Raw genomic sequence first — 5674 nt, 5'->3', positions numbered from 1 at the left:
ATTTTCAGCTGATATCTGACTATTGACCTTTCCATATTTGTCAAAGTCTTCTTCAAATCCTTCTCTGTCTCGGCTATGACTGCGATGTCGTCAGCAAGTCGCGGCATTCTAATTTTTCTCTGCGGATATTGACACCCAGAGCCCTCTCTTTGATTTCATTGACGATTTTCTCGATGCAAACGAAAATTATGGATAACAAACCACACCCTTTTCTGAATTCCTTTCCTATTCTTGATTTTTCAGCATTGGGTCCGTATTGTAGCGACGGTACTTTGTTTTTATACAAACTGCACTAAATTCTACAATCATTGCGGCCCTCTCTAAATTTATTTAGGAATTCTAACCATTGAATTCCATTCCGCATTATCGATACTACATTTCTCCACAAATACTATGAAATTCGATTTTTTTCTTCTCCATTCTCCTCTCAATGAGCAGCCTAACAGCGGCAATTTCTTCCCTTGTACCTTTTCTCTTCCTTCATCCGAAATCCGTCAGGCTGATGGCCTGAAAATCTTCTCACTTCTATGCGGTCTTCTTTTTAGGCCTGGTATAACTCCAGTCGAGTAGGTATCGGAGATAGAGTTTGCGACAAATATAGTTCGTTATTCTATTTTAACAAGCCTATCCTTCATTCAGCTGAATGGGAATATTATAAGGACAAGACGTCATTTTCCACTTTGTATTTTTCTATGACTTCGCTTTCACTTGATTTCCACTTTGCTAATGTTATTTACTTTTCAATGCTCCAAAAGGGCATAACCTTAATTGTTGGTTAAATATTTACCTAATATCCATTAATGTATGTATAATACTTACCTTAATTGACATTTCCTGCTCATCATTCTCTGCTTTCAGAATGTTTCTCATTTATCATAGTTGTATAAATTTAATTTTCAAGTATTAGTAATTTTCTAAATGTTTTGAATCAAGATTGAATTCTATGCGCTGCTGTGGTCATCCGTGATTTTGGAGGTATAAACTAACTTGAATTATTTTTCCTCTTCTTTACAGAATCAAGATTTGGGAAAGTGTCTTCGAAGCATCGAAAAGTGAAATCACCAAATGAAGAAATTCAAGTATTCGACTGCAAAGAAAAAGAGAAATCCTCAACAGTGGGCAGGGGAAATGATAGGCTGTTCATCGCTACAAGTTTTATGCATAGGAGCGATATTTTCGGGCGATAATTAGGGTTTATATTTATTCGTCTTTTACACAAATATCCAAATTAACACACAGAAAACACATGGTATGAATCAAGGTATAAAGGTACATGAGATCTCAGTGATGACGTCAATCAAATGAAAACAATGCAAAGAGTCAAAAATGACTCTCACTTTAAAAAATGGTAAATAAATGGTTACATGGTTCAAATAAATGAGAGGTATATCATAAATGGTACCAAATCACGTGAATGTAAAAATTGGCCAAGAAAAAGGTTGAGAAAATGATGAAAATAGCGCTAAAGGTATGATATCAAAATGAATAGGAAAAAAGCATGCTTCATGAACCTTAGTATGGTTTATTTAGACTATGAGCTCAAAAATAGGTAGGGGTGTGTGTGTGCTTGTGTGTGTGATATGGTATAATTTCCTTTTGTCTTGCATTTTGGGTGTGTTTTTGGGAGGGTAGGGAAGGGAAGTGTTATTTATATTTTTGCATGTGCATACTAATCCTACCTCTCCACAGAATCAAGTCATCGCTGGATTTGAAGACATGAGGACCAAGACAAGAAGATAGTGCGTGTGTTAACTTTGATTTGGGCCATTCGGGCCAAAACGTTTGCGTAACGTAAGGTTAGGCGATTATGTGCGTGCGTTTATTTTAAGCCTTTCGAACCAAAGTATTGTATGCACGCTAATCCATTGCAGCGTACAGAAATAGGACTTTGTCACTGTTTTAGGTGCAAAGCTACCTTCTGTATGTTGTCGTGGAGTGTATGCGAGGCTTTGGGGGTATTTTATGTAAGGGTTTTATTTATTTTGCATGTGCTACTAATCCTACCTCTCCTCAGGTTTTGGAGAACAGAAGAGGACCGCAAAGTCATCGCTGGATTGGGAGAAGAGAAGACAGAAGACGACGGTCGAAGAGGACCAAGACAAGAAGATAATGCGAGTGTTAGCTTTGATTTGGGCCATTCGGGCAAAAATGTTTGCGTAACGTAAGGTTAGGCGATTATGTGCGTGCGTTTATTTTAAGCCTTTCGAACCAAAGTATTGTATGCACGCTAATCCATTGCAGCGTACAGAATATAGGACTTTGTCACTGCTTTAGGTGCGAAGATGCCTTCTGTATGTTGTCGTGGAGTGTATGCGAGGCTTTGGGGGTATTTTGTGTAAGGGTTATTTTTATTTTTGCGTGTGCTACTAATCCTACCTCTCCCTAGCCTCAAGTCATCGCCGGATTTGACGATCAAAAGACAACGGTCGAAGAAGACGTATAGCATGCTTCTCCGTTCTTTGAAGAAACTTCGTTGATGGCGCCATCACGTAACTGTAAGAATATTTTCCGTTTTTATTCATAATCAAATGTTTCGAGACCTCACTTTTAAATCTAAAACCTTAATTATTTGATAAGATAAAGTGTATAAAGGAGGATTTTTCTGTCAAAATTGTATGATTTATAGTGAACAGTTGAAGCCATTCCATGCATTTCAAGTTAAATTTTTTAAGTTAATGGGAAGACATATGACACATGTTTTCGGCAATTCCAATGTGATAGACTGCTAGTGCAGTTAATAAACGCATTATTATCTAAACTTATGTTATCCATTTTACGATTTATCTTAACTAATATCATTCTCTTGCTATTAGCTATCATTATTACTTACACGAATTTTCAAATTCATTTAAGTTTAAAGTTTTTTGTACAGTCTTTTCACGTTTGTAAAGTTGAGTTTCTCTTATCATTTGCATTTTTCTATTCACAGCTGCAACTCATCGCTGGAACTCAATTTTGACTTTGAGAGGAGGACGGAACTAGTCTGGATTGGTAATCTGGATCTTCACGTGTGGGACGCACCTGCTAAATGGTAGGAATGAATTTTGTTATTTCAGCTAATGACCATGTTTCCACCCTGCACATAAAAAAATCAATTATATTCATACATAAGGAAAAACCACTTTTTGCTAAACTGAAATTCTGACTTAGTTTAAATAAATCCATTTTGTTAAATTGCTTCTTTGCATAATGTTTTTTCAGTTGGATATGAATATTTACGAGACAATTGTATTGAGCTATCCTTCTTTTTGGAATCTCTTTACATTGAAAAGTCCATCTTCTACATAAGACACATTGGTTTCACCATTTGTCATATTCTTTGATGAGGTTGTTATTTTTTCCAAAAACGGATCATGAGGGTAGCTTTTTCCTAGTCGTTTCCAAGTAGGTTCACTTTATTTAATTCAATCCTTCCTTGGGCCTCTATTAAGACGTTATTTCTCTTATTTCTCTGTTGAAATCAACATTAAATTAATATTTCCAGTGCCATTTTTATGTACTATTTGTAAATATTTTAATTTTCCGAATTATTTGTGGTAATGAATGTTTTTGTGTAACATTAAAGTGAAAACAGGTCTACACGAATGCATAATGGTCGTTCAATCTTATCTGCAATGCTTAAGCACAGCACTACACAAATATACTAGAATCTATTGCACTATATTTTAACACTAAATTAATACATTGAATTTTTTATTTTGATAGAACTAAATATCACTCGGAATTGCTTTTCACTTAAATTACGAACCAATTTATTCCAGTCACATTCCAATACAACATTTTGCATGCATTAGGAAATGGATTTACTGTAAGTGCCTCATTAGGTGCTAACTAAGCCCGTATATATTCTTAGTTTTTCTATTGGATGTCAATATTTATGAGCCAGTGATATTAAGCTGTTCTTTTTTATGCAATTACCTTGCACTGAAAAGTTCGTCTACTACTTATGAGAGTGGACCCCCCCTTAGTCATAATCTTTGATATGATTGTAATTTTTTAATGGATCATGAAAGTAGCATTATCATTTTTGTTTCCGAATAGGTTCACATTATATATTGGAATCCTTCATACGCTATTATTCTTATTTCTCCATTGATTTCAAAATTAAATTTATATCTCCAGTTCCTTCTTTTCATGTTTTTTTTCATATTTTTAAATGTTTAAATTTTCTGAATCATTCGTGGGACTGAAAGTTTTTACATGACATTCATGTAAAAACTTTCATTGTAATGTAAAATGTAAAAACAGCTCTACACCTATGCATAGTAGTCATTCAGACATAAATTCAGTGATGTAGCACAATAGTACACATATTTTAGTACCTACTACTCTAGCTTGAAAGACTGGATTAATTCTCAGAATATTTATATTGAAATCAACCAGATTAATAATGAAGTAATTCATTTTGATGCAATTAAATGACACTTACTTAAATAACAAACAAATTTATTCCGGTAATACTCGAATACACCATTTTCATGCATAAGGTAAAGGGTTTATTTAATGTGCCTCAACCAGTGCTGACTAAGCCTGTAGTTATTCTAATTACAAATAAGTACAAATGGTTCCTTCTGTTGCAGCTGGAGAGTCTACTGAATGCTGCGTTGTCACGGAGAAGAAATGCGTCGAACTGTAGAATCTCAAGAGTCGAAGATAGAAGAATATGAAGAAGCAGAAGGCCTGGAGTTTTTTTCTTCTCATCAGTGAACTGTGGACTATTTGTGTGTGTTTTTTATTGCTGTGTTATTTATTTATTGTAATGTATTTCTTTTTTACAGCATTGCGGGAGATTTAGGCAGGAGAGTAGGTATTAATCCGTTAGGAAACTAGATTCTTAGGTTGTCGACATGCGTAGCGTACCTACTAGGAAAATAGCTTATATCGACAAGTACTAGGTCGTCACCGTGCGTATCATAGCTAGGAGCAATATATTTAGGTTTGTAGCGCTTTCGAACTGGGGGCTGCTGCCATGGCAAGTTTATTATGGGCTCTATCGTAGGTGTGTGAATGAATGTCGCTTGATGAGTGAGTGAGTGATTTTTTTTGCTTGCTGTAGTAGTAGTAGTAATAGTAGTAACACTAGCACTAACACTAATGTCCCATCCTTTCACTATCAATCCTTCCCCACCCTCCCTCCCCCTCAAATCCAAACTGCTCCCTCTACGTGGGGAGGGGGAGTAACAGAGGAAAGTCTAAGCAATTCAATTGATGATGCGAATGAATTATTAATCTTCGAAACTGAATTGTAGCATTAGACTTTCCTCTGGCTAAAGCAGTGTGGTATCCAAGTGCAATTTCAAATGCGGTAATGATTCTTAGAAGATGTACGGTGATATATCCAATATTTTGCTCGAGTAATTTCATTCTGTTTATATTGTTTTCCATCTATATAATTTTATTTCATTGATTGTCAGTTATTGTATTACTGATGGTATTTAATTTACTATTGAGGATTTCGTTTTGCAGTTTCTTTGTATGCACCAATTTTTAGCATTAAATCTGTTTTTTTTTAATATTCATTTTTAATACAATTATTATTTGAATGAGTGTTGCGGTCTTTTTTTAAGAAATAAACTATTTTGAAATGTACCTGCTGTATTTATTTTTCACTGTCAAAGAAATATTATTCTAATGCATATTTTAGTGATTTTTATTTTTATATCTCCCCTATACC

At 34.8% G+C, this 5674-nt stretch overlaps 1 long non-coding RNA gene across 1 annotated transcript; it reads left to right on the top strand.

Annotated features, from left to right (window-relative positions):
- The first annotated feature begins 1731 nt into the window (after positions 1–1731).
- On the top strand, positions 1732–4660 carry LOC124167996. Its single transcript, XR_006866810.1, has 3 exons — positions 1732–2495; positions 2930–3031; positions 4581–4660. It is a non-coding gene; the product is annotated as an uncharacterized LOC124167996 (long non-coding RNA).
- Positions 4661–5674: the final 1014 nt, after the last annotated feature.

The sequence above is a fragment of the Ischnura elegans genome, chromosome 11 (genome assembly GCF_921293095.1).
Source record: "Ischnura elegans chromosome 11, ioIscEleg1.1, whole genome shotgun sequence".
Lineage (NCBI taxonomy): Eukaryota > Metazoa > Arthropoda > Insecta > Odonata > Coenagrionidae > Ischnura > Ischnura elegans.
Note: the sequence above shows the minus strand (reverse complement) of the source record. Positions and strands in the feature narration are given on the sequence as shown.